Raw genomic sequence first — 13,334 nt, forward strand, 5'->3', positions numbered from 1 at the left:
TGCTTAATGTATGCAATGGTCTGCACAAGGCTTGATATTGCACATGCAGTGGGAGTTGTAAGCAGGTACATGAACAATCCAGGAAAGGAACATTGGATGGCAGTGAAATGGATTCTCAGATATTTGAAAGGTACCACAAATCAAGCATTATGCTTTGGTGGTTCAAACATCTCCCTACAAGGATATGTTGATGTAGATATGGCAGGTGACAGAGATAACAGGAGGAGCACTACAGGATATGTATTTACTGTTGGAGGAACAGCTGTCACTTGGGTTTCAAAAATCCAAAGTGTTGTTGCACTTTCAACAACAGAAGCAGAGTATGTTGCTGCTACAGAGGTTAGTAAAGAAATGATTTGGTTACAAAGGTTTATGGGTGAATTGGGTAAGGAGCATGATATGGGCACGTTATACAGTGATAGTCAAAGTGCCATTCATCTTGCAAAGAACTCAGCATTTCATTCCGAGACTAAACACATATAGGTCAAATACCATTTCATATGATCAGTGTTGGAAGATGGAGAGTTGAAGCTAGAAAAGATACACACTAGCCAGAATCCTACAGATATGCTAACAAAAGTTGTAACCAGGGAAAAACTGAGAATATGCTCAGTTTCAATTGGTCTTCAAGGATGACAATGAAGATGCGAAACAACCAGGTCCAAAGAGGAGTCATTGTCAAGAAAATGAAGCAGCGGTGGAGTTTCAACAATCATTCTCCAAGTGGGAGATTGTTGTGTGTGGAGCATGATTGTTCAGAGGTCTTTGTTTCAGCCGGATGTATACCCCAGGAAGTTTGTACACCCCTCCACGCGAGGGGGTGCGGGGGGGACTTGTCCCCCCCGCGGGGGTCCGGGGGGGCCGATCCCCCCGGCTGGGGGGTCTGGGGGCCAGCTGTCCCCCGGCGGGGGCTCGGGGGCAGTGCCCCCGAAGCTAAAAACAAATGTAAAATTTCCTTGTAAAAGTACAGTAATTTCTAGTCAATCTGGGTCGTTCATTAGGCAGATGATCTGACGGTAGAACTTATGTTTAGTTTAGGGTTTTTTGCCCTAGAAGGCAACCCCTCTCTTTGTATGAGGGCATTGTATTTTGGAGGCTGAGATATAGATGTGTATTCTGTGAGCGAGAAAAAGAGAGGTGAGACTGTGAGAGAAAACAAAGGATATTACAGCGAATTTGTTGTAGGTTGTGTCTCTTCATTTTGCTGGATAATAGAAAGGAAGGACTGGCTGTTCGGGGTGGACGTAGCCCAAACTGGGTGAACCACGTATATCTGTGTCTCTCTTGTTTTGTGCATTTTCTGTGTTTATATTTCTGCAATATTTTATGTGTTCCTTTGCTCCGTAATATATAATTTTCTAACATTAAAGACGTACAATAAAACATTGCATAATATTTAAAAATTAGTTAAAGTGCAACTAGTTTTAGATAAATATATCAGTAAATGAATGGAAGATAAGGCTCTTTCCAGTCAACTTCCACAAGAAGTAATTAGCCCTTTCTTGCGAATCCTTGTAGAATCCAAAGTCCTCTATTTTTTTTTCAGAGGAGGCTGCAAATTGTTTGGAGATAGCTCACAAACGAATACAATTATTTATGTTTGTAACACCTCCATACACTACTAAATTATGGCCGCTTACATACTGACAGTCATCTCTGGCAAGATACAGGGCTGCTTCTACTATATCCTTGGCTCGAAGAGTAGGCCCATTTAAATTTCCAAGCTTCCAACTAGCTCTTCTATTTTCGGCTTTCGTTGTTAGACATCATCTTCTAACATGCCTGTGTTTTCTGCATCGTATTTGGTCCAAGCATTTATCAACATGGACGTTGCAACTCCAAAAGGAGATATTAAGTTCACCCAAATCCCATATTTTCCAAGTTCACATGCACCATTATTTGTTAAGCCAATGATTGCATGCTTTGATGCGGTGTATGTTGAAATCTAATTTCAAACTGCCGCGTTATCATTTCAGAAAACTGCATGTTTTTTCCTTGCGATGCGATCTAATCGCATATCGCAAAACGTATGCATGCCCACTACCTCTGTCTGTTCACTTGATTTCTACCGATTGAGATGTTGCGATGCGATGGGATCGCAAATCGCAAATTGCACCTGTATGTTAGTGTTCCACCCTTTCTCTTCAGCAGATTGCGATTTCATGATGCGATCAAATAGCAAATCGCATAATTCAATGGTTGAAGTATAGGCCTGCAACATGAAATTGACGTGGAGTAAAAGTTTCATTTTGACCGTCAGTAAAACATTTAATGAAATTTACTATGGGTTGGTAAATGTAGGTAAGCTTTTAATTTTATTAGTTTTTTATCCACGGGTGTAGTTTTTAGTTTTTACGAAAAGTAAAAAAAGCATTGTAATGTTTTTTTTTGTGTTGTTGTTCATTCATTAAAAAAAGGGAAAAGCTCGCCGCAGTGAATGTAAGAAGAATTCTTCACCAGGTTGAATGTAATGCACAGCAGTGTAAAAAAAGAGGTTTTTACACAACAGTAAAAAATCTTTTCAAGAAGAGAACGAATGTAAGAAATTTTCTTTACACAACATTGTAAATTTTTCTTGAGAGACAGAGTGAGTTTTTGGAACTGCATTTGAAGCAGTCTCTGGTTGTAATCCCTCTGTAAGAGGAAGAATCTTTTGTAACAACAATCTTTTAATGAATACAAGTTTTATTGGGCATGTGTGAAACTTTGTTCTGCTCAGAAAACAATTGTAGCTTCCTTGTGTTAAAGATCCTATGGTAAAAACAAAGTATTACTCTCTGTTCAGTGATTTTTTTTTGGAATTTACCAGAAAATTCCCAACAATGGTATCAGAGCTTGTCCAGGATCTTTGAAGGTGTCAAAGAAGCTGAAGGAAGGATTTCTTGCTAGAGAAGGTCAGCAGAGTGAAGACTCAGTCAAGAAAAATCCAAGGTATCTTTCAAGTCAGTTTTTTGTGTTGCTGTTGAAGACAGACAATGTTTTTTTTTAAATACACAGTCAAATATTTGAAGCATAGTTGAGAGTGCAAGGAATGGCTGGCTCCAGCACTAGCATGGGTATTTTTAATACTCAGCTCCCATAGTTTAATGGGAAAAACTATGACTATTGGGAAATAACCATGACAACCCTGTTTGCCTCACAAGATTTATGGGAACTTGTTGAATATGGGTTTGAAGAACCAGGAGATGAAGATGAGTTTAATAGATTAACTCAGGCAGAGAAAGATCTGTTGAAGAGCAATAAGAATAAGGATTCAAAAGCCCTCGTATTTTTGTATCAAGCAGTGCATGAGAGTGTGTTTCCAAGGATAGCAGTAGCCAAGACATCCAAAGAAGCATGGCAAACTCTCAAGACAGCCTATCAAGGCATGGAGAAAGTGAAGACAACAAAACTACTGTTGTTGAGGAGAGATTTTGAGAACCTGTGTATGAAGGAGTCAGATAATATTGACTCTTTCTTCACACATGTGATTGGTCTGGTCACACAAATAAGGTCTCATGGAGAAACTCTTGAAGAAAGGAGGATTGTGGAGAAACTATTGAGGGTCCTACCCTCAAAGTTTGATGTGATTGTCACCACCATAGAAGAGACAAAGGATCTCACAAACTTTTCAGTTGATGAACTTCATGCATCACTGATAACACATGAGCAGAGGTTGAGTAGAAATGAAAACTCATCTCTAGAGCAAGCCTTCAAGACCCAGATGTCCTTTGGAAGAGGAAGAGGTCAAGACAGAGGAAGCAAGAGAGGAAGAGGCAGAAGCCAAAACAGAGGTGGAAGGAATAGTCCAGCAAATGCTCAAGGAAGAGGCAGCAATCCAAATCAGAACCAAGGCCAAGGCAGCAACCAACAAAGTGGACAACATCATGCTCAAGGACAAAGGTATGAAAAATCCAATGTCCAATGTTATTACTGTAAAAAATATGGGCATTATGCAAATGAATGTAGGAAGAAGCAGCATGATATGAATAATAGATCTAGTGCAAATATCACTAGAGAAAATATCAGCCAAGATAATGTGCTTTTAGCTTGTAATATGGCTGAAACAAACAGTGATGATATATGGTTTCTAGACTCCGGTTGCAGTAACCATATGACAGGAAACATAGCCCTGTTTTCTGCTTTAGATCAAAATGTGAAATCACAAGTCACACTTGGGACTGATAGTAAAATTTCTGTTATGGGAAAAGGAGAAGTAAAAATATTTACAAAGAAAGGTGAAAAGAAAACCATAGCAGATGTCTATTATGTTCCTGGAATGAAATGTAACCTCTTAAGTATTGGATAGCTTGTTCAAAAGGGTTACAATGTCTTCTTTGTGAATGATGTATGCACCATCATGGATAGAGCACCCAGCAAACGATGTATTGCTGAAGTGAAAATGACAAGGAACAGGATGTTCCCTCTCAGGATAAAGGCAGATTTAAAAAATAAAGAAGTAATTGCAGCAGTTACACAAGAGGCTTTCCAAAGCGAACCAAAGGATGAAAATTGGTTGTGGCACTTGAGATTTGGACATCTCAACTTTGGAGGTCTTAACTTGTTGAATAGAAAAGGAATGGTAAGAGGATTACCATTGATAGAGAAACCGGACAGCCTTTGTGAAGGTTGTATCTTGGGGAAACAACACAGAGAAAGTTTTCCATCAGGGAAAAGCATAAGGGCAAAGGCACCCTTAGAAATTGTCCACTCAGATTTATGTGGACCAATGCAAACTCCATCACTAGCAGGCAGCCAATATTTTCTAACATTCATTGATGATTTTACTAGAAAAACTTGGGTTTACTTTCTAAAGAACAAAAGTGAAGTGTTTGAAAAATTTTGCAATTTCAAAGCACTTGTAGAAAATCAAAGCGGGCTGCATATCAAAGTTCTGAGAACTGACAGAGGAGGTGAGTATATCTCCAAGTAATTGCTATGGTTTTGTAGAGAAAATGGAATTCATAAGCAATTTACAGCTAGGTACACCCTGCAGCAAAATGGAGTTGCTGAAAGGAAGAACAGGACAATCATGGATATGGCGAGGAGCATGTTAAAGGCAAAGCATTTGCCAAATGATTATTGGGCTGAAGCTGTACACTGTGCAGTATATATTTTGAATAGGTGTCTGAGAAAAGCAGTGACGAACAAAGTGCCGGAAGAAGCATGGAGTGGGAGAAAGCAAGGAGTCACCCACATGAAAGTTTTTGGATGTGTAGCTTATGCACACATTCCAGATTAGCTAAGGATGAAGTTGGACAGCAAAGGGGAGAAATGTATTTTCTTTGGATACAGTGAGGAATCCAAAGCTTACAGGTTGTATATCCCATCTACCAAGAAGTTTTTTGTGAGCAGAGATGTTCAATTCATTGAGGAAGAAGCTTGGGATGGAAGCATAGAGAAAACAATGAATGTTAAAAATTGTTTGTCTCGTGATGAAGATGATGAGGAGATGGCTGAAATACATCCCCAAACAGCAGCGCCAACACAAGGACAGCAAGAGACACCCTTAAGGATAAATGAAAGTGCTTCTCCAAGCACACCACAAGGAGGAAATTCAAGTGCTTCTTCAAGCACTTGCACACCAAATGAAAGAGGTAAGAAGTTCAGAAATTTAAGTGACATTTATGATGAAGGTATGAATTCTTTGTTTGCTTTATATTTTCATGTTGATGACCCTATTCATTTCGAAGATGCAATTAAGGGTAGGAAATGGATAGAAGCTATGGATGAGGAAATCAATGCCATAGAAAGAAACAAGACATGGGATTTTGTTGAACTACCAAAAGGTATAGAAGTCATTGGAGTCAAATGGGTCTACAAGACCAAGAGCAATGCTGAAGGCAAAAGAGAAAGACATAAGGCAAGATTGGTTGTCAAAGGATACAAGCAGCAGTATGGGAGAGATTATGAGGAAACTTTTGCACCGGTTGCAAGAATGGAAACCGTGAGAGCAGTGCTGTCCATAGAAACACAAAACAAGTAGAAAGTTTACCAAATGGACGTGAAGTCAGCATTCCTAAATGGAGTGTTAAAGGAAGAGGTTTACATTGAACAACCTCTAGGCTATGAAAAGAAAGGCCAAGAGCACAAAGTGTGCAGATTGAAGAAAGCTCTTTATGGGCTGAAGCAAGCACCAAGAGCATGGTACAGTAGGATAGATTCCTATCTACTGGAAAATGGATTTGAGAAGTGTGAGGGAGAACCCACCCTCTACATCAAAGAAAAGGATGGTAAATTACTAATTGTTGTGTTATATGTTGATGATGTTATTTTCACAGGTAATGATGATTACCTTATTGAAAATTTCAAAACAGTCATGAAAGAAGAATTTGAAATGACTGACATGGGTTTGCTGAGATACTTCTTAGGAATAGAAGTAGATCAAAATGAAAATGGAATTTTTATCTCACAAGCAAAATATGTAAATGAAGTGTTGGAAAGATTTAACATGCAGGACAACAAAGCAGCAATCACTCCCACAGTGATGGGATTAAAACTCAGCAAAGAGGACAGCAGCAAGGATTTTGATCCTAGTTTGTACAAGAGCATAGTTGGCAGCCTCATGTATTTGACTGCAACTAGGCCAGATATAATGCATGTTGTTAGTTTGATTTCCAGATTCATGGAGAGGCCAAAAGAAGCACATTGGTAGGCAACAAAAAGAATTCTAAGGTATGTTAAAGGTACTAAAAGGTTTGGCATTTTATATATTGTCTCAAAATGTTCAGATTTAATTAGATACACTGATAGTGATCGGAAAAGCACATCCAGTTATGTTTTTCACATGGGTTCAGGAGCCATTTCATGGGCTTCTAAAAAGAAGCCTATTGTAGCATTGTCTCCAGCAGAGGCTGAATATGTGGCAGCTACAGTAGCAGCATGTCAAGCAGTTTGGATGAGAAGGATGTTGAGGAGCTTATGCCAAGAGCAGGCAAAAGGAACAGTAATTTTTTGTGACAATAGCTCAGCTATTGCATTATCTAAGAATTCGGTGTTTCATAAGAGAATGAAACACATTGATAAAAAGTTTCATTACATCAGGGAATTGGTAAACAATGAAGAAATTGTTTTACAACACTGCAAAACTCAGGAGCAGGTTGCTAACATTTTGACCAAACCATTGGGCCAGAAAAGTTTTGAGTTTTTGAGGAAATGTATGGGTATGACTGATAACCCAGGAGTTGAAATTAAAGGGGAGTGTTGAAATCTAATTTCAAACTGTCGCGTTATCATTTCAGAAAACTGCATGTTTTTTCCTTGCGATGTGATCTAATCGCAGATCACAAATCGCTTGCATGCCCACTACCTCCATCTGTTCACTTGATTTCTGCCGATTGCGATGTTGCGATGCGATGGGATAGCAAATCGAAAATTGCACCTGTATTTTAGTGTTCCACCCTTTCTCTTCAGTAGATTGCGATTTCGCGATGCGATCAAATCGCAAATCGCATAATTCAATGGTTGAAGTACAGGCCTGCAACATGAAATTGACGTGGAGTAAAAGTTTCATTTTGACTACCAGTAAAACATTTAATGAAAGTTACTATGGGTTGGTAAATGTAGGTAAGCTTTTAATTTTATTAGTTTTTTATCCACGGGTGTAGTTTTTAGTTTTTACGAAAAAAGTAAAAAGGCATTGTAATGTTTTTTTTTGTGTTGCTGTTCGTTCATTAAAAAAAGGGAAAAGCTTTCCGTAGTGAATGTAAGAATAATTCTTCACCAGGTTGAATATAATGCACAACAGTGTAAAAAAAGAGGTTTTTACACAGCAGTAAAAAATCTTTTCAAGAAGAGAACGAATGTAAGAAATTTTCTTTATACAGCATTGTAAATTTTTCTTGAGAGACAGAGTGAGTTTTTGGAACTGCATTTGAAGCAGTCTCTGGTTGTAATCCCTCTATAAGAGGAAGAATCTTTTGTAACAACAATATTTTAATGAATACAAGTTTTATTGGGCATGTGTGAAACTTTGTTCTGCTCAGAAAACAATTGTAGCTTCCCTGTGTTACAGATCCTGTGGTAAAAACAGAGTATTACTCTCTGTTCAGTGATTTTGTTTTGGAATTTACCAGAAAATTCCCAACAGTGTATGCATGACGTCCAAGTCCTCCCCGAACACAGTGAGCTTGAGTCGAGTGCAGATTCCCAGAATATTCGGGAATCCGACGGACATAGGCGCGGTCAAAAAAATTGGCCACCCAAAACACCCGCGACACTTGCAATAAAAATAATGCACCCACCTCTTCTTGGAACCATGACTCGTGCTGCATGTTTCATTCCAAGCCCTACTCCTTTAACATTAACACTCATTATTCTATCGAAAATCTCTGCATCAAACTCTATTATGCTCTTGCTTTTCCTCTGCCCTCCAAGGATTCCTGTGTTATTGTACATGATATCAAGTTTTCCATACTTGGCAACTGTTATGTTGACTAGCTGGGCCGCATCCTCCTCACATCACAATGCACGTATGTTGCAGCAGGAGCCAAAGATTTGGAGAGTTTCTCACCTGCAGTGTCATCGATGTCGGCTATTATAAATTTTGCACCATGTTTTGCAAAAAGGCGAACGGCAGCTTCGCCGATCCCTCGCGCACCTCCGGTAATAATTGCTACTTCGCCTTCCAACCTATATATCAAAGAAGGCAATCTTACATTAGGTATACCGGTCATTCTATATAATCTCATGTCTTCAAGCACTCTCCAACACTAAAGCCAGTTAGTACAAGGACTCGTATCTGAATCCCGTCATAAACCTTTCGAAGGTCTCATTAGCCGTCAGCAGTTCTATAAAAGATAATTGAAATACAAATATGTGATTTAAAATAAGCAATTTATCATGAACACAAATTTTTCACCAAAAAGGTAAAGGAAAATATACAACACAAATATTGTCTACCATAATATGATCCAGACTAATTCGACTACTTGTGGGATTGCAAAATCTTTAATAATAATGTCCTAAAACCAATAAATCGATACTACCAAATACATTGAGTGTATATTTTTTTTTTTTTCAATTAAAGAAATTTCACTTGGAGTAGATCACATGAATATTAAATAGTTAGGATGGGAGGGATTTGTGAGAACGAAACCTTTTCATGTAAGCATTAAACTACAACCTCGAAACAAATACATTTATCCATTAAAAAACATATAACTTGATAAAGTAATAGATCACCCCATTTTCATTCAGGTTGTAGAATGCATCTAACATTGCTCCTTCCACCTCTATAAACACAATGCAATAAAGAAAGGAATAGTTGAAATAAGACATCTTACTGTAGTATCTTGAATCTTACCTTCTAAAGGATGTGTGTCCATTCTCATTGCTTTCTGAAATGATGACCGGCTCCCGCACATCCCCATTCTCAATAACCTCTGAAACGATATTGGGCATCACAGAATGGCCATTCCCCTTACATTCAGAAACAGTATTGGTCAACACTATGGGATGGTCGTTGCTTTTGCTCTGTGGTACGTTATTTCGCACCATTGAATGCTGATTAGGAATGCTCTCGCCAACAAGTTGCGGTGACATGGCTATGAAACTGGACAGAAGACACAATACTGGAGACAATTATCCTTGTCTATGAAATCTCCTAAGTTAAGAAACAACTCAGACAATTATCCTTTTGTGATGACTATATTTATAGTCACAAGTTATAATGGAATATAAAAAATCACTCAGGCTTATTATACATGCTCGGTTAAATTGCTTTTGTTTTAAGGCAAGATGACTTTTAATTAGATTTTACAAATTTAAACAAATTTTGTGAAAGTTTATTAAGGTTTTGAAAAAAATAAATTATTAAACTGAATATTTTGAAAACAAAAAATAAAATTTGAAATTTTTTAAATTTAAATTTAAATTTAATCTTATGGACGTGTAAATAGACTTTGTCAGAAAACAAAAAACAAAAAACAAAAAAAATTATATGCCACCAAATGTCATGAACAATACACATATCAAATCTCAATATTTATAAAAATTTGGTTTAATTAAAAAAAATTGCTTTAACTCCAAATACATATAAATTAAATATCCCTAAATAGCATGTATCATTGGATTCAGTTAGATGTCCTGGAACAGATATGGTTGAGTGTTTTACATACAGTCAGATGTCCTGGAACAAAGAGGATTGAGTGTTTTACAAATAAACATTGTTTTATGGACAAAATTAGGCACGTGAGAACAACCATAATTAGTAATTGCACCAAATGTTGCAAAGGAATCGTCATAAGTCGGTAGCATATGGAATAAGAGAATAGATAAAGAGAGATGTGTTATGTTATGCAATCTAGATGTTGTCTAGTTCGACATTGTTTCCTTTGCAATATAAATTACTGCCTCTAACAATAGGTAATAAATTAAATTAATTTATTACAATGGAGACCCCAATTTCATGAGGTATGTGCCATGTGGGCGAGTTATATGATAGGTCTAGTTGTACTAACTTCACAAATTTCCCTAGAGTTACATGTATACTACCCAATAATTGGTTTAGAGCAAGATTTATTTTTTCTAGCTATTGGAGGTGGGTAATGGATTTTAGGATTTTTCCACAAAGATTATAATTATTTTGTTTAAATATTTTATCCTTTTTATGATGACGTTGAGAATTAGAAGGGATCCTAGAAGTGTGATTTTCTGAACTAGAGAGATCTTTGCTCTTCTCAACAGAAAAGCATGTTACATGCTACAAGATGTTTTGTGACCTATTAAAAGAAAAACCTAAATGGGCCATGGTTGAAGAAACATTTCATGTTCAACCCCAAAATGGTTAATCAATATTCACTAGCCAAGAGAAGAAAATTTGAAGGCATTCGACTAATCACCATCTTCTACTTGAAATAAAATATGACCCTACAAACAATATGACATGTGACAAACCATCTTCTACTTGAAATAAAATGTGACCCTAAAAACAATATGTCATGTTACAAAATTTCTAGTCTACACTATAACTTGAAGCATTGTTGTCCGACATGAGGTATGTGCCTTGTGAGCTTGTTATATGATAGGTCTAGTTGTAGTAACTTCACACATTTCCAAAGAGTTACAGGTATACTACCTAATAACCAGTTCAGAGAAAGATTTAATTTTTCTAGGTGTTGGAGGTGGCCAATGGATTTGGGGATTCTTCCAAATAGATTATAATTATTCTATTTAAATATTTTATTATTTTTATGATGACATTGAGATTGAGATGATTACTTTAGAAGGGATCCTTGAAGTGGACATTTCTGAACCAAACAGTTCTTTGCTCTTCTCAAGAGAAATACATGTTACAAGATGTTTAATATTTTAGTTTTTTAAAACATTATGATTATGGTCAGATATCTTTTAACTTAAATTAAAGTGATGGTATGTTTTAAGATCATAATCATGTGTTTCTGATCTACAATCCTTATAAAAGTTATAACACTCTTACCTGTATGGATCTTCAGTATCCATGTAATTTGGAACTGGGAAAAGATAGTCATCAAGGCATCTACCCATGATTGTTCCTATCATAAGTGGATGATCTATTGTCAGTTACTCCCCTTGGTATGATGTTCTGGATTTGAATTTGCAGGACAACTTTTCTTGTGCAATACCAATTATCTCATTTTGTTATGATTTAAGTTCCTTATCAATTATTACCTTCTCTCGAGGGTTTAGGAGAGATAACTCACAACATTGGAACTTTTTTTTTTGTAAGCTAGAGAGAGACCTTCTTTTTCTATTAATTCGAATTGAAACCACTACATAATCGTGGTGACCTCAACCCGCCCCGAGGGGAAATCAGGTTGATTGGTCACCTTAAGTTTTTAATGGCCATCCAAAAATAAAAGGTCATGATTCTGTCTGTCCAAGCTTTATAAACTAAATATGCATAGAGATTATCATAGTTTCTTGTCTGCATTCTATATTACAAAAAGACGCTACAGTTAACTAACTATAAGCCAAAAATATTTCTAAAACCCTCTAATTAGCATGTCTTCATCTGCTGGTCCGTTGTGCCTGCCTGCTACTCCATCTCTTTCTTGATACCGGGACTGCTGGTTTTTAGCTGCTGCTGTATTTCTTCTATCTTCTTATCCTGCATTAACAAGGTGATTTGAATGTTCCGTAACTCCTTCTTCAGATTTGGAATTCCCTGAGATAATTCAGCCATTTCCATGGCTACTTGTTCCATTGCCTTAGCTAGCAGTCTCTTCATAACCCAGTAGACATGAAAGGTCTACTTATATAATGTCATACGACCTCGCGTATTGCCTGGGTCCGGGAGGAGATATTCCCAGTCTTCCAATTCTAAATCTGATTGCCCCTGAATTGCCTCCTCTTCTAGATGCTGAATAATCTTTCTTAGTAGGCCCGTTCGGCTAACTGAACTTTATTCCCTATGGATTTCCTTGTTTTCCTAACTGATCCTATTGCGCGTTCTTCCCTGTTTCCAGCCCGTCCTTTTCCCCCTCATCTGTATTGCCCGTGTCTCCCTCCTGCGCCTCCCCTTCTCCTATAGTTCCCTCTGCCTCCCCTTCTTTTCTCTCCTATTGGGCTTCCGAATACCCCTTCTCCTTCTTGTTCCCGATTACCCTGAGCAGCTTCTTCCCTGCTACCCTGGTCATTAAACCTCCCTACCTCTGCCACCCGGCTTGTCCATGCACACCTTGGTTCTCCTTCCTCTCCGTCCAAGTCAAACATTTCAACATCCTCCTCTGAGTCGTCTTGAACCGTGAGTATTTCCTTAGTTGTGGCTTCTTCCATTATTCCTTTCCCTTTTTTCCTTTTGTCTCCTCGCCCTTGGTTTCCTCCTTCTTCATCCCTCCTCATCCTTCTCCTCGTAGCCATTCTTTTCTCCACTGCCATGTTGGCTCTTCGTTTTTTTGACCTCCTTTGCCCTGCTGTACTCCCTTCCAGGTCCCTGGCCTCCTTGTTTCTTCACTCTGTCTTCGACACTTCAATGCTAGTTTGCCTCAACCGGCTGCATGAACCTTTCTTATACCGCTGTCTCCTCCACCTACTTTCTATTTTATTTACCCTCTTCTCCTGCCACTTATTGTCCACCTCCCTACTCACCTCTCTTCGCCTTATTTCCATACTGTCATACTCTTGTCCAATCTCTGACATCCTGACAATTCCATCCTCCTCCATCATAATTCTATCATCTGCTTGCCTTGAGATGATATCCCTTACGTTGAACCACTTGTCCTTGATCATCATTACCTGCAACTCTCCTGCTCTGTCGTGCTCCCTTACCTGTTCTGCAATTATTGTCCTATACGCCGCCATTAACATCCCGATCGGGAGTCGCTTGTTGTCGTCTTTATCTAGTTGCATATTCATTATGGTCTTGGGTAATTATG

General features: G+C 38.0%; 1 pseudogene; it reads right to left on the reverse strand.

Annotated features, from left to right (window-relative positions):
- Positions 1-1,574: 1,574 nt before the first annotated feature.
- On the reverse strand, positions 1,575-9,420 carry LOC149160793 (short-chain dehydrogenase reductase 2a-like; annotated as a pseudogene).
- Positions 9,421-13,334: the final 3,914 nt, after the last annotated feature.

The sequence above is a fragment of the Pinus tabuliformis genome, chromosome 5_2 (assembly GCF_031772625.1).
Source record: "Pinus tabuliformis cultivar Carrire ecotype Pingquan chromosome 5_2, CPIR1, whole genome shotgun sequence".
In the NCBI taxonomy this organism is placed as follows: domain Eukaryota; kingdom Viridiplantae; phylum Streptophyta; class Pinopsida; order Pinales; family Pinaceae; genus Pinus; species Pinus tabuliformis.